Below are 22,871 nucleotides of genomic sequence, written 5' to 3'. Positions count from 1 at the left end.
AGGGGTGAGATTTTGCTGCTTGTTGGGTTTGCCAAGGGCATTGTCGTCCAGGGGGTACTAGTGCTTGGAATTCATCAGAGCGCTTGCCATTGAAATACTTGTAAAACCGGCACAAGGATGTCACATTTCGGCGATGGGACAGAGATTGGAATTTAGTTGATTGTTCAGGACTTATTAGGTTTATTGTTAAAACGCAAGTCCTGAGTTTCAGCTCAACAAAAAAAAAAAAGTTGTCATTGATTAATTTGTAGCTTAAATTACTTGCAAATCACTTTGACTGCTGAAATGGAAGACTATCGCATTCACATCATGTACGTCTGTCGATTAGTTTTGTCTAATCTTTCTATTTTTATCCTTTCTTAGTTTAAATGTTTCATTCTTAACGTTTCTTTTTTCTTTCAATTCAACAGATTTAAAGACAGCTTATTTCCTTTAATAATTAAAAGAAACCTTCTCAACCACTGATTCCCATAGCTAATGATATACTGCCTGAAAATACATTCCTCAACCTCCTAGGGTTAACATTCACAGACAACATGAATTGGAACAAATACATTGAGGCAATCGCCAAGGCTGCTGCAAGGAAGATGGGCTCTCTCTACCCTACTAAAACGCTACTCGCACCTGAGCGTATCCTGCATCTCTACAAGGCCACCATTCGCCCATGCATGGAGTATTGTTGCCACATCTGGGCTGGTGCATCTGTCACTAGTCTCTTGCTGTTGGACAGAGTTAAAAAAAGAGTTGCCAACCTAATAGGTCCTGAACTATCAACTAAACTCCAACCTCTGTCCCATCACCGAAACATAGCATCCTTGTGTATGTTTTTCAAGTATTTCAATTGCAAGAGCTCTGAAGAACTCCGAGCATTAGTACCTCCTCGACGACAATACTCTTGACAAACCTGACAAGCAGCAAATTCCCACCCCTACACTGTAAAGATCCCTATATGCCAAACTACTTGAATAGTTTTTCCCTCAGATTGCTGCACTTTTAAATTCCCTCTTGGTCCCCTTCTTCCCTGACTGTATTGACATGCAGAAATTCAAGTGTAATTTGAACAGACATCTTGCTGCCCAACTCCATAAATAATATCCCTGCAAATCTGGTCCCAAATAGTAGCCCCTCACGAATAAGTGGCTCTGTGTCTTTTTTGTGGTGAAACATTAAAAAAAAAAAAAATTAAAATAAAAATAAAAAAGAAAGACACATTCTGTTGTTTTAGATTACAAGGTTTTTCAACTTCTCTAGGGTTATGAATACATTCTATACCACATTTGTGGTGTCTGTCTGCCCGTGTATGCAATTGAAAACAAAACCCTATACCAAAATCGAACACAAACTTTCTTAAGTGAAAGTCTATTAAAATTCTATTTGTGAGAAGGTAGAGATGTGACAAACTGAAGAAGTGACTTGTAGAAGATACTCTCTTTCCTTCTCCATTTCTGTATTGAGTGGAAATGGGAGGTAATCAAATCAATAGAAATTAAGAAAATAAATTATTTTGCATAAAGATATAAACCGGACATTTTTCAACCAATGAAAATGATTCTTGCTGATTGAAAAACAATAAACGTAACAAACTAATGTGAAATATCCAATTCTAATAAAAATAAAATTCAAACAACCAATAACGGATAAATTTCGGCAACCTAATAATTTTCACTTCCCTTTTAATCTTTTAATGTTCACATTCCATGAGCGAAGTTTGTGACAAATGGGGGAAAAATTGCTGTTTTCTGGATAGCATTCTATCGAACACTTATTGTTGGCAAGTTTTTGACTTGAAGTAATATTTTTATTAATTTATATTTTTATATCAAGTGCCTTCTTGTTTTCACAAAAAAATATGAATGCAAACCATTGGCGTTATTTTCAGTAGAGTGACACTAGAGTAAATGTGGTATTGTGGTGACTATTTAATTGAAAGTTATGGACAAATGGTGATAGAATAAAAGAAACAGTATTTGGACGAATGGGTTAAAACAGATCTAGTTAAGAATGGGATAAAGAGAGGATGACATACGCACACACACATGCACGCACACATACACAACACACACAACACACAATACACATATGCACAATACAATACATACACGCACACTCACAACACGCATACACACAATATACATGACACACACACAATATACACATATACACATATGCTCACAGCACATACACATACATATGCACACAGCACATACACAGACAACACACATAATACACACACAGCGTGCACACACACTTGATGGTATTTAACTAATTTTTAAATGAATAATATTTTTGCCTATAAATAATTAAAAGCGTAGTATACGTTGTGTCCTTGGCTAGTGAAGAAGAAATCCTTCTTGACTGAGGATTTTTTGTGGGTCTGGATTTTCTGCACATAAAAACCAATCATGTGACTAACTTTGCTCTCATGGCAAAGCAGCGTAAAAAAAAAATAGAATCGATGTGAAAAAACACTTGATTTAAAAATGGGTAAGCCTTTTATGTTAAATTTAAACAGAAAAAAAATCAATTTTTATTGGAAATGGCGTGGGTGGTGTAATAAAGATTGACTGACTTTTTGCAGAAAAAAAAAGTGAAATATGACAGTGTCTCATTTATGTCAGTCTTTAACTTTCTTATGGAAATTACCTTGAAAAGGGAAAAAAATCAATAATTCGTCATTTTTGTTGCACACTCGTGGCTTAGATTAAAATAAAAAACGTAAAAAAAAATGAAAGGAAAAATCACACACACACACACACACACACACACACACACACACACACACACACACAAAGAAAAACGAAAATAAAATTGAAAAAGAAAACGAAATTAAATTAGAAAATTTAAATAAATAAATATTTATCTAAAAATTAAAAATGCTGCACAAGTATTATCTTTTAACCGTCATGTTTTGAATTGTATTTTCATCTTGCTTTTCAACAGTGGATTTTTATTGATTTAAAAAAATTAATAAAAAAAGTATATTAGTTGTTTGATTGATTTTTCTGAATAATAACATTTTATATTTATATGCACTCTCCACTTATCTTGATCCCAGTTGTTCTTGACTTTTCCTTGCCAATGGAATTAAGCAATGCTGATTCATAATAGCTGGGGTCAGGGATTCTGCAACTCTTGCTTCAGAATTACAATTTCACAATTACACACACAGTCACCATTACAGTGAGTATCTATTGTTTCCCAAGACAGTGGAGGTCATAAATCCACTGGTAAACTGTTTCACTATATCACAGCTCTTCAGTAAACACACACACACACACACACACACACACACACACACACACACACACACACACACACACACACACACACACACATAATATTTTCGAAAATATATATAATGTGTGTGTATATATGATATTTTTGCAAAATCAAGACAGCAAAATATGGGAACATCATTTCCTTATGTTACAATTGTTCCGTAACTACAAATTTAAACATATTCCAAAACAGCTACTCTTCAGAAACTAAAATACACTTGTTATATATGAATACATTAATAATCCATATTTTAAGGGATCAAGCAGCTGGATTCACCTCTTACTCATCAATTAAAAAAATAAATAAAGTTAATGAGTAAGAGTAGAGTCCAGCTACTTGATTCTTTAAAATATAAATATGGATTAAGAATGTATTCATATATAACAAATGTATTTTAGTGTCTGAAGAGTAGCTATTTTTGGAATATTTCTAAATGATATATTTAAATTTGTCCAAATGGTTATGAAACAATTGTAACGTATAAGGAAATACACAATATGATGTTCTTATTTCAGATTTTGTTGTCTTGATTTTTTGCAAAAATATGCTCGATTATGACAACTGATAATCATGGAAATTGAGTCAATTAATTTTGATTTTGATTTTATTGGTGTATCAACATTATCGGAATTTTAATATATTATTTTGTTTAAAAAATATTAATAATATATATATATATATATATATATATATATATATATATATATATATATATATATAACTGGTTGTATTGATTGGTTTCCAATGAAACTCACATGATTATTAAAGAGTACTCAAAGCAGAACATGTTTGTATAATAAACAGACTATGTATATATATATATATATATATATATATATATATATATATATATATATATATATGAAGTTGCTGGATCGTATATATGATTCGGCAACCGAAACATGTGTAACTAAACAGATAAAACGGTAATAAAAAATAAAACACATATTTGCTCTACAATAGTATTGAGTACCCTCTTCAGATTTTTACTAATTACCATTTTTGCTATATATATATATATATATATATATATATATATATATATATATATATGTATATATATATCAATTTTTATACTCGAAGGAAGAAAAATTTCGTTGGTTTTCTTCAAATCTTTTTTAAAGAAACCCAATTTAAAAAAAACAAATATTGCATATATATATATATATATCAGGTTGACAAGAACGTTCTTGCGTTTTTTTAAGCTTTAAATTCAGATGAACATATCTCGGCTCAAACAAAATGTTTTTGATTGAAATAAGCACCATCAAAATCAACACACTTTTGCCAACACAAAACAAGTGTATTTATGCCAGTAACATAAAAATCTTGCGTTCTGGTGGCGATGGAGTCACTAAAGCTGTTTTTGATATCGCTTAGGTTTTTTAAGCATTTCTTATGCAGAAAGTTGTTGAGATGCTTGAAAATGTGGTAATCAGTAGTGAGAGGTATGGAGAGTATGGCGGATGAGGCAAAGTTTCATAATTAATTCAACTTTTGCAGGGTCAGTTTAGCACCGTGCAGTCGGGTATTGTCGTGGAGAAGAATTGGACCCATTCTGTTGACTAATGCTCGGTGTTGTTGTCAAAGTTTCTGATGCATTTCATCCATTTATTGATAGTACTTATCAGCAGTAATGGTTTTTTCGCCTGCATTCAAAAAACTGTAATGAATGAGACCAGATGCAGATGACCAAACAATCGGCAGGAGATTCTTTTGTTGCAACTCTGTCTTCAAGAAGTGTCATAAAGCTTTGTCTGCATTTAACCACTGAGCTGAGCATTGCTGGTTGTCATAAAGAACTCACTTTTCACCACAAGTCACAACCCAGTCGGGAAATAGGTCGTTCTTATTGTATAAAAGAAGGGAAGATGACACTTCATAACAGCGTTTCTGTTAAATTCGTGAAGCACTCATTTATCAAATTGTTTTGTCTTTCCAATCTCTCTAAAGTGGTTGGAAATTGTCATATATGTTTCGTTTAATTCAGAAGGAACTTCTTGAACACGTGTCATTAAGATACACAGCAAAAAGAAGGAGACTTAGGGTGGATCCTGTGGTACACCTGATGATATTTTATACAGTGAACCTCTCCTGGAATCGTGAGGACTTCTTTCCAATAGCGAATGAAGGATTTCAACCAGTCAAAAAGATCATCCTCCCTTTCTATTGCAAGCTGTTTTGTTATCAGCCTTTTGTGAAAATGTTATACCTATTTAATCTGTGAATAAGTCTTTCTCAAATTATAAGAAACTTACATATGTTAAACGGGTTATATGTTTTAATATGGAATATATTTCCAGCAGTATGTTATGAATATTTGGCAGGTGCCTCAGGAATGACCTTAAAGGAAAGTCAGTTATATCCTGGATCCATGTGCTCCAGGAGTGACATCAAAGGGAAGTCAAAATGGGGGATGTAGAATCCCCAGAGATTAGGTCAGCAGGACTGACCAACATTTCAAGACAATGTGTGGTGGAATGTTTCACATTATCTATGCCAATAAAATAGAGGTACAGACAACGAGAAGAGGAAAGAGTGGCGATGATGGGCAGGAAAAGCGACACATTTTTCTCCATTGTCAAGCACCCTCACCACGCATGCTTTCCCTGATGCCATAACTGTCATTCTGAAATCAAAAAGGTTGATCTGAATAAACAAAATATTTTATAACCAGCTGTGTGCTTTATTTCACTGCCAAGTGTATATATCGAGATAATAACAAAAGTTGATTTTTAGAAATTATATAGTCTGAAAAACACATTGGACAACCGGCCGTAACAAATATATGATACCTGATACCAATACGCTTTTAGCGTTCTTGACAATTTTAGAAATGTGTATTGTTCAACACAAATCGGAAAACAATAAATATCACTGTGACACTTTTTGGGTGGATTACTATCAGTATTTTCATTTATTTTCGAGTTTTGAACTATTCTAGAGACTCCGAAAATGGAATGTTCATTTGTAATAGTACAGGTACAAAATCAAATGCATAAATAAAAATAAATAATTATATTTTGGACCAATCAGAAAACTTTTTGTATTTACTTGAAATGGTCTTTCTAGAAGCTATCCAAATCCTTTAAAATTCAGTTTTTTCTTCAATAAACCAGTGGAGCCCAATTGACTTAAGCCTGCGGATTGGTATCACTGGGCGCCCACTGTGGGCGCCCATCCCTGCAAAATATCTCTTTCCACTCTCTCTCTCTCTCTCTCTCTCTCTCTCTCTCTCTCTCTCTCTCTCTCTCTCTCTCACACACACACACACACACACACACACACACACACACACACACACACACACACACGCACACACACACCTCATGGTTTCATTATCGTCTGCTAAGCTGTATAAACTTTATTCATTGAAATATTTCGAACCTTCTCACTGTATAAAAAACAGTTGAACATTTAACTTTCAATGAATTTATAATTTATATTAATGAGCAGAAAAGAAGTTTTGAATACGATTTTTCTGGCCCCTGAAACTCACGGCTCTTAAGTAATCTACCCAGACTTTTTCTGATGGCTCAATTAATGAGCTCCTTGTTTTTACAAGAACTCTAAAAATACTCATGAGCATTGTAGGTTTTCGTATTGATGTAAACCTTCCATTATAAACACATATAAAATATCTCTTTTGTGAATATATGCTTTTTTTTACTCATTATTTTGCTTTGTTTACTGTATGACAATGTCTCCCGTTTTCTCACATTTTATTATAAAACCTGCAAATATTTTTCACTGAAAATATTCATCTGAATCCGGCTCATACTAAAAATACTTCTCCAATTACAAAACACCCTAAAGTAAAACCCTAAAATCCCTAAAAACTAATGACCGCCTCCTTAAATATTTTCACCATCTTGTCATTCTAACTTAGCAACACGGCACTACTTGTGTTTTGAAGTAGATAAACGCTTTAAAATAAGTTAAAACAAGAAAAACTTATCCAGGTAGGTAGAAGAGTAACTTATTTTGCTTTTGGTAACATTTATTTGGGTACTTGTGCACTAGCAGTGTCAGAAACCGATTTTAAGAATGCATGAAAAAAATTGAATAATTCGACCTCCTATTTTTACAAGCTTATAACTACTTGAAAAATGTAATTCAAACCCTAATTTTTTTCAATTAAAGGAGCAAAGACCAAAATTAAAAACAAATAACAGGTTTAATAGCAAAATATGCAATATTTTTTTTTTTTTAATCGGCTTTCTTTAAAAAAGATTTGAAGAAAACCAACGAAACTTTTCTTCCTTTGAGTATAAAAAATCGATATAAATTCCAAAAAATCACTTACCTAAAAAAAAAAAAAATAATTCAATGTGTAGCTCCATTCTTCATTGTTAAGAATTTATCCATATTTATATTTTTAATTCCATTTATTTTTTAAATAAAAAAACTTTTTTAAAAGACTATTTGAAAAACGCGCTCTTTGTCCTTGTTTTGAACTACGGATGAACAAAAGGACATAAAAACCCAATGTTCGCATTGGGCGTGTAGCCTTGTACCTGGAGAAATATGTATTCCCATAGTTTAAAAATAGTCAAATTGTACTCATAAGATTATTCCTTAAAAAAAAAAAAAAAAACACTCCATGAATTTTTTTTCTTTTCTCAAAGAAATACATACATTTTTGATTTATTATATTTTCATTCTTTTTTGTCGAATGAAATTTTTTTTAATATCAAAAAAAAAAAAAGAAGAAAATATTGAATGAAATAGAAAAAAATTGTTGTTATCGTCCATTACTTACTAGACAATATAAGCAGAACATAGGCTTCCGATTAAAAAAAAAAAAAAAAATAAATAAAATTAACGTGGTTAAAAAAAAAAGTTTTACACTTTGGACTTTACAGGTAAATTTCCAAAAAAACACTTCTTTTTTTTGCTTTAATTTACAATATATTATTTATTGATCTTTTATCTTCAGTTTGTGATATATAAAACTTTGGTACGTTAATTAATTATTTAAATTTAAATAAAAATTTAAACATGGGGGGGGGGATTAAAAAAAACAACATTTGTCTAAAATATTATATTCAGTTTATTGGAAAGAGCATAAAATTTCACATTGACCCTGAAAATATCGTAAAAATCAAATCAATAGAAAAATTTTGATAGATTTTTAAAGTTTAAAAATTGAAAAATATTTAACTCGCAAAATTCAATTGATTTCATTACGTAAAAAAAAAAAAAAAAATGGCTGCATGGAAGCGCGCCGGCACTTTGTAAACACTGTTTTAAAAACTAAAAAAAAATAATATTTCTATTATTTTTGAAACAACTTTAATAGTTTATTTTGGAAGTGTATTCGTTCCATAAAGAAAATAAACAACCCACTTTTAAAAGAGAAATTACGAGATTTTTAAATATTTTATTCGCAGTTTCGTGTTAGGGGTGTCAAAAATTCCCCCCAAATTCTGATACACCTACTTGTGCACTTATTAAAGGGTTGGCCTTCGGGCCGGGATCAAAGTGTAGTATCTGTTCCGGCAGATGCTGCAAGCTATGACTAGCTATGACGAGCAAAGACCAGATGTGGGGGCAACCCCACATGCCTGACCATTAACCAGCTCCCATTTCCCACCTCTCGGGAGCTGGTCCCCTTTTCCCCTTCCCCCTCCCTTCACTCCTCACATTAAAAATCGGCCTTGTGCCTAATTTGCTCGGTGGGGGAGCAAATAAATACCATCTGTTCCGGCAGATGCTGCAGGCTATGACTAGCTATGACTAGCTATGACTAGCAAAGACCAGATGTGGGGGAAACCCCACATGCCTGACCTTTAACCAACTCCCATTTCCCACCTCTCGGGAGCTGGTCCCCTTTTCCCCTTCCCCCTCCCTTCACTCCTCACATTAAAAATCGGCCTTGTGCCTAATTTGCTCGGTGGGGGAGCAAATAAATACCATCTGTTCCGGCAGATACTGCAAGCTATGACTAGCTAGGACTAGCTATGACTAGCAAAGACCAGATGTGGGGGCAACCCCATATGCCTGACCATTAACCAGCTCCCATTTCCCACCTCTCGGGAGCTGGTCCCCTTTTTCCCTTTCCCCTCTCTTCACTCCTCACATTAAAAATCGGCCTTGTGCCTAATTTGCTCGGTGGGGGAGCAAATAAATACCATCTGTTCCGGCAGATACTGCAAGCTATGACTAGCTATGACTAGCTATGACTAGCAAAGACCAGATGTGGGGGAAACCCCACATGCCTGACCTTTAACCAGCTCCCATTTCCCACCTCTCGGGAGCTGGTCCCCTTTTCCCCTTCCCCCTCCCTTCACTCCTCACATTAAAAATCGGCCTTGTGCCTAATTTGCTCGGTGGGGGAGCAAATAAATACCATCTGTTCCGGCAGATACTGCAAGCTATGACTAGCTAGGACTAGCTATGACTAGCAAAGACCAGATGTGGGGGCAACCCCATATGCCTGACCATTAACCAGCTCCCATTTCCCACCTCTCGGGAGCTGGTCCCCTTTTTCCCTTTCCCCTCTCTTCACTCCTCACATTAAAAATCGGCCTTGTGCCTAATTTGCTCGGTGGGGGAGCAAATAAATACCATCTGTTCCGGCAGATACTGCAAGCTATGACTAGCTATGACTAGCTATGACTAGCAAAGACCAGATGTGGGGGAAACCCCACATGCCTGACCTTTAACCAGCTCCCATTTCCCACCTCTCGGGAGCTGGTCCCCTTTTCCCCTTCCCCCTCCCTTCACTCCTCACATTAAAAATCGGCCTTGTGCCTAATTTGCTCGGTGGGGGAGCAAATAAATACCATCTGTTCCGGCAGATACTGCAAGCTATGACTAGCTAGGACTAGCTATGACTAGCAAAGACCAGATGTGGGGGCAACCCCACATGCCTGACCATTAACCAGATCCCATTTCCCACCTCTCGGGAGCTGGTCCCCTTTTTCCCTTCCACCTCCCTTCACTCCTCACATTAAAAATCGGCCTTATGCCTAATTTGCTCGGTGGGGGAGCAAATAAATACCATCTGTTCCGGCAGATGCTGCAAAGCTAAGACTAGTAAAGACCAGCTATGACTAGCAAAGACCATATGTGGGGGTAACCCCACATATCTGACCTTGGTCACTGAAGGGGCAACCCTTCATACCAACAGTTTCTAATCTGGCTCCCACTTCCCTCCTCTCGGGAGCTGGATCCCCCTTTCCCTCCCCCTTCCCCCTGTCTCCACATTAAAAAACGGCCTCCTGCCTAATTTGCTCAGTGGGGAAGCAAATAAATAAAAAGTGTAGTATCTGTTCCGACAGAGTCTGCAAAGCTAAGACTAGCAAAGACCAGCTATGACTATCAAAGACCATATGTGGGGGTAACCCCACATATCTGACCTTGGTCACTGAAGGGGCAACTCTTCATACCAACAGTTTCTAATCCAGCTCCTACTTCCCTCCTCTCGGGAGCTGGATCCCCCCTTTCCCTCCCCCTTCCCCCTATCTCCATATTAAAAAACGGCCTCCTGCCTAATTTGCTCAGTGGGGAAGCAAATAAATAAAAACAAAGTGTAGTATCTGTTCTGCACTTCATTTTCTTGTTCTCTTTCGGTGGAGGAGAAATCCTTCACGACTGAGACAATTTTTATTTTTGTACCTTTTCTCCACGTTAAAAAACGACCCTGGTGTCTAACTCTGTCCCGTGGGGAGGCATAGTAAATAGGTACTTGTGCACTTATTGACCCGTGCTGAATTTCAGCACGGGTCAATAAGTGCACAAGTAGGTAAGCGCACAAGCACCTGTAATTATTTTATCACTTTTTCAGCTTGTTGTCGATAGTAAAACGTATCCATAAATAAAAAGAAAAAAAATATGTAATGTACTACTACTGTAAACAAATGAGTTTTTTTTTGTTTGTTTTGGTAACGTGGATTTTTATTTGTGTCCTTGCCTTTCGGTTGTTGTAACTCTAATAGTGTCCACCATACGGAGGGGTAGGGGTTGTAAAATCACCCAACTTAAGTATGATGTGAAATAAACAAACTTTGTTATTGGGTTTTTAATTGGATTTTTTTTATTTTTTTATTTTACAATATTAAGTTTGGTGCTTGAAAAGATATAGTTGACAAATTAATTTTTAAAAAAATATATCGTTTCAAGACTTTCGACATAAAAATTACGTACGTTATATTGTTTTTGTTTAAAACGACATAAAAAAAAATCGATTTGTCAACTTTATCTTAACAAGTACCTTAAGTTTTATTATTGACAGTACAAAAAAAAAAAAAAAAAAAAGATAACACCTAAACCTGCTTTGAACACGTGGACTTTTCTAGAGAGCGAAGTAAAAAACAAACAACCACTTTTATTTTGGCAATAATACGACAGATAATAAAACAACAGTTTATCGCACTTGAAATATTTTTTGAATATTGTTAAAAACAAAAATCAATGTAAAATGGATAATTTTTTTTAAAAAATCTGCGGGGTGGGTAGGGGGGGAGAAAAGAATATCGGATAAAGAAAACCGTTTAAATTCGTAACGGTGTTTCTGAAAGAAATTCCCTCTCTGAAGATTATACCCAAGGGAGATAATTATATAATTCCAATTTTAAATAAAATAAAACTTATCGAAAAAAACTGATGCGTTTTAAAAAAATTAATTGCATGCAACTTATAAGAGATCATTTTTAGCTAATTTTTTTTTTTTTAATAATTATGTACTTTTTTTTTTTTCGGGTTCATTTTTGCAGATAGGTAGCTTAAAAGACGGACCGGATTAATGTGATCGTGTGTTGCAACTCTGGCTTTCACCGTCTATGGCGGATATATGTAAATCAGGTGCTGGCAAAAAGGTAAGTCGACAACGTGTACATTTTTAGGGTGATCTTTTTTGTGGGGCTTTTAGATGATTGAATGGCATGAAGACAAATCACAGTAAATGTTTTTGCTTGTTTGGGAAATAAAAGAAATCGAGGAATCTTTGTATCCTCGTTTCTTTCCTTGCTTGCGAATTGCTTGATCATAAGAAAAAGAAGCTATGTTGTAGTTTACGATGATGATGATGTCGAAGCACAGCTTATAAAAAAAAAAAAAAATATTTCCCTTTTTCCTGCTGTTTCAGTTTCTGGTTATAAACTTTTTATAGTCAAGACATCTCCCCACTCCCTGATTTATCGATTGTTATTTTAACGAACCACTGGAGTTAAAAAAAAATTGAATAAAAAGAAAAAAGAACGCTTGTAAAACTGTTTTTCATTATGTTTGGATAAATTTAGTGGAGGCAAAATTCAATTTCGGAATATACCATTCAAAAAGGAAAAAAAAAAATCTTATTTACAATCAAATTTGTCACCACAAAATCTGCTGACAAGGTTTGTTTTGTTTTATTATTTAAAAAAAAATCTTATTTAAAAGTGAATTCAACTTTCAACCATCTTTACGAGTTGTCACGTCACTATTTTGGATTTCTTTGGAATTAGTTTGAAGAATTAACTTTTTCTCATCAACTTGAAATATTTCTTTACCAAATTTCAATAAAACAAAGGATACTTATGCAGAATACGGACCGTAGTGAAAGAATGTTATTTAGAAACTCATTTTTGAACATAGGGAGGGTGTCTTTAATCACTGTATTTTCACCTAATAATTTAATAAGACCCCGTAAAACTTAGTTTAACTTTTCGATCCGATCTAATAAATAAATCCTGGTCCGTTAAATTCCCTAACAAAGTTGCCAATTTATTTTAGTATAAATTGGCATTGTTTTTTAGGATTAGAAAAAAACAAAAACAAAAAAAAAAAAAACGGTACTGAAGATACAGTCGAAAGATCGATAAAAAAAAAATGTCGTTTTAAGCAAAAGCAGTATTACGTACTGAGTTATCATGCCAAAAATAGTAAAATATCCAAAAATTACGAAAATTCATGGAGTAGGAAATTAATTTTTTTTTTTTTTTTTTTTTTTTTTTTACGGAAAATTGGGTAAAATCGCATTTTTCTTACATGTTATAAAGTAAGCAGCGAAGAGTCTACACGCAGGGTACATAACTCCGAAACGAATATTTTAGATTACTTGTGTCATGGCTGCAAAATTTGTTTATAACGATAGATTTTTATTTATTTTATTTTCTTTTACTAAAAACACAATAGCAGTTGTTCTACTCGGTTATTTTTCGTAATTTTTGGATATTTTACTATTTTCGACATAACAATTAAGAACGTAATATTTTATTAAATCGATATTTAAAAAATGATTTGTCGACTATATCTTAATAAGGTGCTAGTGCAGAGAGTGACCCGCGCTATTTTTTAAATCGTATTTCCAAGTTTAAAGTTTTATATTTTTTTTATTCAATTGTAAGGTTGAAGTATAGAATAGGTACAAAACACCCTCCCCATGTTAAGAATGGCTTTTTAAATAATAACGTTATTTTTTACGTCCGGTGGATCACTCTCTGCACTAGTACCCTTAATAAGTACCGAAAAAAATAAGTTTACAATAAACTTTGAAAACTTTTTGTATTTATGCAGAAAAGGTACCGTTTTGAAATAACATTGCGAGTTCCATTCTTAACATGGAGACTGTTTTATTCTGTGCTTTCATCTAACAATTTAAAAGTTCCCGTAAAACTCAAATTTAAGTTTTAAATACAAAAAAAAAAAAAAAAAAAAAAGCACGGTGCTTTCTCTGCAAAAGTACCCTTTTGTGTGTTTTTGTTATCTAAACACAATGGCGAAATATTTTATCAAGATATTTTGCATAAAATGACATTTCTGATTTTAGTTCAAACAAATTATTCTGTCGATAATCAACTCTAATTCTTCTTACACGATGAAGCCATAATTTTTGGTTGTTCGTAATTTTAACAGTTAATTTTTAAAAAAAAATTCATAAATCCCAGGTGCGAGGGAAAAGAAAAAAACACTTTGTTGTAAATTACTTTAATTTACATTTTATAATTGCAAATTATTAATGCCGACTTAAAAATTCTGGACATAAATCTGCAGTGCTTAATTGTAATCTCAATGTCACCATATCAAGGCCGAGAGGCCACTCAAGGATAAAGGTCAATACGTATTAGTTAGGAATTCTAGACAAGAACCAGAACTTGCCTACGCATTATGGAAATAAACTTATTTTTTAATAAATATCTGCCATATTATTCTTTAGCATTTAAAGTTTTTCATTTTCATTTTTATTTTTATTCTTTTCTTAAACATGTCATTGGTCAGCAGCAGTGCAGCAGCAGCACTCTGATTTTATTTTTTTTACAAAAATCTGATTTCATTTGTTTTCCTCGTCCAAAAATCGTCTTTTCAAAAGATGTCAAAACTTTCATACGAGAAATAACAAACTTAGCATGGACGATCGTTTCAAATTTAATATTAAAAAAAAAAAAAAAACCCTTAAAATATTAAGTAAAATCTTTATGAATATTTGTTTTTACTTTACAACAAAACTTATCGTAATGACTTTTTGACCGACTTTTCGGACTTTGAAAAATATACACAACCCATTTTTTGTGACAGAAAATTTAATGTCGAATTCCACAAATATTTCTGTAGTTTAAGTGGCGAAATATATTTTGCCCAGTTTTTATTTTTTTTATAATGCAGAAGAACGGGTGACTCGAAGTCGGCAGCCAATTTTTTTTTTTTTTTCATAAAATATTTCATTGTTTAGATTTTTTTTTTTTTTGTATTTCTAAACCAATAATGGGTGCTTGTTAAAATAAATTCGACAGATCGATTTTTAAAATTTTTATTTAAAAAAAAACAGTACTTTAGGGACTGCCAAAATTCACCTGAATCACCCCACCCAATATGTAAAACGATGTAACTTTATTATAAATTAATATTATCAGTATAACTTTTGTACCATTTAAAAGAAGGGCAAAATAAACCAGTAATAATTAAAAAATAATTTTTCATCGAACGAAAATAATGAAATTGCGAGACGAAAATCGTGTTTACATAATTGACGCTTTAAAATAACGTTCCTACATTCCGAACGTGAAAACATACCCGTGTTTAATAAATCTAGCAAAAATCAAATAATGGTCAGATTTTCGATACTTATCCATTTTAGAATGAAATTTTCGTAAAATATACGAGGGGAAATATTTTTTTAGTGCGTGCGTGTCCCATCCCCATATTTATTCAAAATTCAAACAAAATATATTTAAATCTATCGAAATTTCTATTATGAAACAAGAGTTCAAATAAGTAAAAGATATTTATTTTTTAAACTTAAATACACATATTAAAGAAAAATTTACCTTGAAGTTGCAATTAAAAAAATGATATAAAGTTAAATTTTTTTTTTTTATAGCGCTTTTTCGAATTAATATATAATATAATCAGTTGAATTGCCAAGAAAAAGAAACTTAGTAAGCATTAATTTTAAAGATTAAAACGATTAAAATTCCATTATTTCAAAATGTTCCGCTACAACAGATTACAATACCTTGGCCTTTTGGTCAAGATCAAAGTGTAGTATCTGTTCTTCAGATATTGCTGCAGTGCTGCTGCACTTCCATTTCTTGTTCTCTTTCGGTGGAGGAGAAATCCTTCACGACTGAGACAATTTTTATTTTTGTACCTTTTTTCCACACTAAAAAAGACCCTGGTGTCTAACTCTGTCCCGTGGGGAGGCATAGTAAATAGGTACAACAGATTAATTGTATTAAATTTTTTTTTACATATTAAGTTTTAACATGACTCTTGTCAGCTATTTTATCGCCAGATTAAAACCAATTTGAAAATATTATTGCAAAAATATTAAGCATTTTGTAGCCCCCCCCCTCATATTTTGTTTGTCTCTATTTACCGAACAAAATATGGAACCCCGTAGGTAACCAAATGAACATTCAGTAAAACCGTATTTAATATACAAATGTTTATATTATTAATCATTAACCTAACAAAATCATAACAAAGATTAATTATTAATTGCAATTTGAAGATAAATAAAGGTTTTAAAAAAATCATTAAGTCGCTTCTGCTTTTCCATAGTTCGTATAGTTAACACAAATCTGACGTCACTGAAACATGCGGTCCATTTTCACAATTGTTTGGCAGACCCTACAGTATTTGTGTCGAAAATATTAATATATCCAAAAATTACGAAAATTCATCGAGTATGGTGTTTTTTGTAAAAAAAAAAAAAGTCTATCATCGCTATAAAGCTAAAGTGGCAAAAGGGAGAAGTATGTCCCCTGTATTCACAATCTTCGATGTTTTCACATTTAAGGAAAATGCACCCCCCGCACTTTCTGAAAAAAAACAAACTTTTAACTATAAATAATTTTCTACTCGATGAAATTTCATAATTTTTTTTGGATATATTACTATTTTCGACATGGCAATGTTGGTTTTGTTTAAAAATTCGATCCGTCAACTGTATTTTAACAAGCACCAAATTAATATACAATTTTATGAAATATTTTTTTAGAAAAATAAAATTCTAGCACTGATTGCAGCGGACTTTGAGTCGCCTATTCTTTGGAATCGCCTTTTTCATTAGTATGTCTATATATTACAATCTTTAATTTTATTTAAACTTTAATCTTTTTTCTAATATAAACAAAATTTAAGATTATTTGTCCCGTAAGTAATAATCGCTTCAGCGCTTCTTCTTCACTCTTCAAGTCAACGTGTTATTTTTTTCTCTAATTATGTAATTTATGAATTATTAAATCGTTTTATTGCTTCATAATTCACAACCCATTCTTGAAATGTTGAAAATAAAATAAAACTTAGTTCCTGTTTATACTGCAAAGAACTTTAAAAAATGTGAAATTTTTTAAGGTCATCAAGGATGACATCCTTCATTAAACGACTTCATTTAAATTGACTTTTTTATGAATAAACCTTTTGAAATAAAGTTCAATCATAACTTTTAAACAATCGGATGTTGAGGACGTTAATAGTTATTTATTTATTTTTTCTTAATATAAAACCAGATTCTTATTTCACCATAACATTTGTGACCATCCTTACTAAAACAATCCCATAACAATTATGGAATTCTTAGATTGACCAATTCTTGTAACTTTCGGTTTGTGTTTTATTTATTTTTTTTTTTTATTAAAATAAAAAATGTGCTTGTGCACTTTTGCCACTGCGCTATTTTTAAATAGTTTTTTTTTTTAAATTAAAAATTTTTTTTTTTATTATTAAATTGTTAGATGGAAGCACAGGATAACAAAACACCCCCCTCATGTTAAAAATAGCTTTCAAAATATTATTTCAACACGGTGGCAAAAGTGCACAAGTTAGGCAAGGCACCTCCAAAACTTACCATAGAATTAACCCCCTCCCCTATATGTAACACGATATGTAACTTTATTATAAGTTAATATTATCAATATAACTTTTGTACCATTTAAAGGAAGGGCAAAATAAACTAGTAATAATTAAAAAAAATTTTTTTTATCGAACGAAAATAATAAAATTTGCGAGACGAAAATCGTGTTTACGTAATTAACGCTTTTAAAATAACGTTCCCATGTAGTAAGCATTTCGAGCGTGAAATACTCGTGTTTAATGAATCTAGCAAAAATCAACTAATGGTCAGATTTTCGTGAAATTTTCGATACTTATCCATTTTAGAATGAAATTACATATAAAATGCAGTTTCTGTAAAATATAAATGGAATTTTTTTTAAATTTGAACAAAATATATTTACACTGTAAATATATTTTGTTCAAATTTAAAAATGGAAATTTTACATCGATCAAAATTTCTATTATGAAACGAGTTCAAATAAGAAAAAAATACTTATTTTTTAAAAATTTAAATACACGTATTGAACAAAAATTTACGTATTGAACAAAAATTTACCTTGAAGTTGCAGTTAAAAAAATTGATATACATTTATTTTAATTACTTTTTTTTAATAGCCTTTTTTTCTAATTAATATATACCATAATTACTTGAATTGCCAAGAAAAAGAAACTTCCTAAAACTTAATTTTTAAAAGATTAAAACGATTAAAATTTTATTTCAAAATGTTCCGAACAACATAGATTTTTAATTAATAGGATTTTTTAAAAATAAGTTTTAATATAAATATGGCTCTTGCCAGCTATTTTATCGCCAGATTAAAACTGATTGAAAATATTATTGCACGAAAAATAAACATTTTGTAGACTACTACAATATCTAGTTTGTCTCTTTTTACCAAACAAGTATGGAAGCCGGTAATTAACCAGGTGAACACTTTTACATATTTAGTAAAATCGAATTTCATATTTAATATACAAATGTTTAAAATATTATTAATCATTAAACTGTGTACATCTTAAAACCCAACAAAATTATAACCAAGATTAATTATTAATTGCAGTTTGAAGATAAACAAAGGTTTAAAAAAAATCATTAAGTCGCTTCTGCTTTTCCATAGTTCGTATAGTTAACACCCGTCTGACGTAACGGGATTATGCGTTCCGTTCTTCACATTCGTTTGGCAGTCCCCATAGAGTTTATATTAAAATCCACAAAAGTACAAAAAAAAAAAGCTGTTAAAAAAAAAATAAACAAATATATAACAAATGTTATCAAAAGCAAGGAAAGTTACTTTTCTATCTTGCTGGATAAGTTTTTAGTTTTTTTTTTTTTTTATTTAATGTAAAACGTTTATTCAGTTCGAAAAACGAGTAATATTGAGCGCTACGTGAGAACAAGAAAAAATGGCTGCGATATCTCTTTACACTGAAGGCTTGATAATCGCTTCCAAATTCGAAATAAAACAATGATTGTAGGAACCTACGCAATAAATGTTAGTGACAATGGCCACCACTTTTAACGTAAGGCATTACATTGCTTAATATCTGGAAAACTACTTATTTGAGGAAAATATAAATGCGATATTCGTTTTCAGCATACGCGAAAACCTTTGAGAGAAAATGTTAAGGTGGAAAGCAAGTAAAAATTTACCGCTGTAAAACCTCGTTAAGATATGAAAGTTTTTGAAGTTGATTGCAAAGATTTTCTAAAACGTTAAAACAAAATTCTCTTGACGAATTAGTTATATGAAATATTTTAGCTAGTGATAGCGAGGTCAAATGACCAAAGGGAAGAGCGGATTTTCAAAATGAGTATTGTAATCATCAGATCGAGGACATGACTATAACTGGCAGGGAGGAGAATAATTTGTCGTTTATGACTGTGTGTGTGTGTCTCCAGACTTTTTTTTTTTTTTTTTTTTTTTTTTGCAATTATATAACTTCCAAATTTCAGCGACTATTGATCAGAATTTAACAAATGAAGGCTCGTTGGAAAGCTAATGACCTGAATTATTTAGGTTATGTGACATTGAACTTAAGCAGAGATAGGCTCGCAACGTTTCTTCTGTGGGGAAAGAAATTACAGGAAAGAGAAAAGGGCATATCCTACTGGCCTACGAAGTCTATTTTGAACTGTCAACTTAAGACTTTGAAATAGTTTCAGAAAATTATTATTCAGCTGTTTTTCTTTTTAATAGCATTTTTTCTTTCACAAGTTCAAAAAAGTTGTTCTAATTTTAGAGATTTACTTTGGGCTTTTATCTCTCAAAAACAATCAAATTTTTTAATGGATAATAAAAAAATAAGCAAATTTTAATAATTATAGTCCGTATAATCCATGGTCATTTTTTGCACGTATGTCATGAAATGTAATACTTTGTTTATTTTAAAGCAAAATGATAAAGATTAATTTCAGTAAATCTCGATCTTTTTGTTGAATATTATCCTTCAATCTATGATAAGCATCATTATTTACCCCACACGTTAGTAAATCTCTTTGTTATTTTACAAAGAAAAATATTTTTGTAACTTTTTTTTTTTTTTTTTTTCTTGGAGAGAGAAAAAAAAAAGCTACCCTTTTAACCCTCAGTCTGGGGCGGTGATACTTTTAATGGTGCACGGTAAAAATAGCACAAAAGTGGACTTCATTGCAACATAAGATTTTAAGTTTTTACTTTTAGTGTTTTATTGTACCTATTTACAATGCCTCCCCACGGGACAGTGAGACACCGGGTCGTGGAGGGTATTGTACAATTATTGGTTTTATTGTAGACTAGCGGAGGGGGGGAGGTCACGGCGTTGCTCGGGTGTTTGGAGGGGTGTATGTAGGAGAGGGTGACCCTGTTTTAATATAAAAAAACACGATGTTAAAAAAAAAATTGGAAAAACCAAAACAAAGCAAAATGGAGGGGGGTGAAAAAAGGTGTAAAAGAGGAAAAAAGTTTAGGTAGGAAGCTAGGCTTGAACCCGAAGCATCGAGGCTAAGGCGAAAAAAAAAAAAAAAAAAAAAAAAAAAAAAAAAAAAAAAAAAAAAAAAAAGCCTGACAAGTTACCCCTACGCCAAAGAGACATACAATTGAAAACGGATAAAATTAAACCTTTAAAAACACTTGCAGGTTGTTTAAACTAACGTCAATGTGTTCTAGGTCAAACATGACGTCATTGTCATAGTAGCAGGAGGAGAGAAAATGAAGGAACGATTTTTTTGGCACCCATTCTTGTAGAAAAGGGTCCAGTTTAGGAGTGAAGGAATTAATGTTTTTGGTCAATTTTTCGATATTTGTCGTCCAAGATGTCGGGCTTCACAAGGATACCAATCTTGTGAAAATCCATCGCCTCTGTCGAAAGTTTTTGTGAGATATACAAACACACATACATTTTTGCTTTTTATATATATATATATGATGACGAGGGAGCTCTCTCCTCCACAAACAAAATTTACTATAAAAAAAATTTGCTGTAAAAATGGTTGATTCGTTCTACTTCAAAAAGCTCTTGACTTCTGAATCTGTTACTTATGAGTCAGATACGTATTACGAGGGTCGTTCTTAAAATAATGCCCCCCCCCCCATTTTAACTTTTTTTTACTTAAAAACTAAAACGTTGAAGAGCTAAGAAAATGGTGTGACTGCAAAATGAGTGACCTTTTGTGCTCCAGAATTTATTTTTCCACCATTCTCAATGCACTTTTGTCAAACTTTTTTGTTTCAGTCATAAAAGTCCAGAGCACACTTTGTTGTTCATATCTGAGTTACCACTCTGAAATCGATGACATAAACTGCATCGGTTTTGTAAACGTTCAATAGCCGCTAGTGAATGTTGATCAGCTTAATTTTTTCTGCATGGAGGAATTCAATGATGTAGATTTATGATAGGGGTTACTTTATTAGGGTTTATACCATCAATATCTGCAGCAGAGCTGAAACTTTCAGGTTATGAATGCATAAGTTCAATCATAATGATGCAATTTGAAATCTCCGATCCATTAGGTCGAAAACAAAAACGGTAAACATTACTTTTAGAACGTCTCTCGTAAAATGGAACCCAACTGGCACATTACTCTGAGCACTTTTTCTTGACAGGGTACAAAATTGTCTTCACAATCTAGTGGCAGTTGATCTTTTCAGTCCCTTTCTCACAGAACTTGTTAGTCTTTTTTTATTCTTCCATTATTTCCATCAGATGTTCTTGATTTGGCTTAAGACATTCACAGCAAGAACTCTTACCACAACTGCAGAGTGCTTTGCTTTCTTTAGGCTGTGCCTAAGATCAAATAAACTTTTCAAGAACTTACCAGTTTTGGAATGTAATTCCACAGGGTTCCTTCCCAGCAGGATACAACATGATAGTTTTGAGATCTAATGTTAGCAAATAATAAATGGATCAATTGTTGTTTAGATCAATTGAAAGCTCCCTTCTTGTCATGAATCTTGTTCAAAAATCAAATTTTGTTAATTTTCCAATCATTCAATCCTCTCATAATATTCATCATTCAACTGACAATCTATCATCTCATTAACCCTTATCCTCGAATGGATTTCAGTCTTAATAAGTGATTTTTTTTCTTTTTTTCTTAGTGAAAAAATATTAAAGTATGAACAATATTTTTTGCTTAAACTTTTTATTTACCCTTGAAATAAATTTCATGAGTATATAATTAAAAAAAAGAAAAAGCCCGCTGCCCCCCCCCCCTTAAAAATGTAAGAGTCGGTAATTTTCTTGCGTAAGTTTTCGAGAGAAGACCCAAGTTTTCTTTGAAGGGTTGCGCCTATGACGTCACAATCTTTATTTAGTATAGCAGCAAACCAAAAATGTTGAAAGTAAAACAAATCTTACTGCCTCGGTGAATCTAGAGTCTGACCTGCTTTGTGATGATGTAACAAATTTGGTTTCGTACACTTATCATTTTCGATTATGACTAACGTGTTTTGCTCACATTTTTTTTTTTTTTTTTTTTTTTTTTTTTTTTTTGGTAAAATGTTTTTCCAATTATATTTCACTGTGTACACACCAACCCTTTTCGTTTAGACGCTCAATGTATGTTAAATATAACGGAGCATATATAAAAGGGAAAGAATTTCTAATTTTTCTGAAGAGACGGTATTGACATAACCATTTGTTGCTGCATAACGAAATGGATCTAAAAATGTACCAAAATTTTAACCTGCTGAGGTAACTGTTTTGTATGAAAAATATTTGGATCTTGGAATATAACTGTACTGTTATATATATATATATATATATATATATATATATAGCAAATAGTTAATAAAACATGTTTAAAAAAAAAACACTTTGAAAAAGAGTTAAAAAACATTTAATCTGAAAAGCAA

General features: G+C 32.3%; 1 protein-coding gene across 4 annotated transcripts in view; it reads left to right on the top strand.

The window, feature by feature from the left end:
* LOC145279649 (atlastin-2-like) overlaps nt 1-22,871 on the top strand; it is a 234,906-nt gene that overhangs the window by 68,654 nt on the left and 143,381 nt on the right. For 3 of the 4 annotated variants that reach the window (XM_080130901.1, XM_080130892.1, XM_080130883.1), the window contains one exon: nt 12,000-12,101. The gene's annotated coding sequence lies outside the window, so the exon portion shown is untranslated. Of the gene's footprint in view, nt 1-11,999; nt 12,102-12,152; nt 12,621-22,871 lie in introns of those variants that run through there. The other variant, XM_080130910.1, reaches the window with a different exon arrangement.

This window comes from Euprymna scolopes, chromosome 1 (assembly GCF_053919585.1).
Source record: "Euprymna scolopes isolate OS-2025 chromosome 1, ASM5391958v1, whole genome shotgun sequence".
NCBI lineage: Eukaryota > Metazoa > Mollusca > Cephalopoda > Sepiida > Sepiolidae > Euprymna > Euprymna scolopes.
The sequence above is the reverse complement of the archived record's forward strand: the minus strand, read 5'-3'. Positions and strand labels throughout refer to the sequence as shown.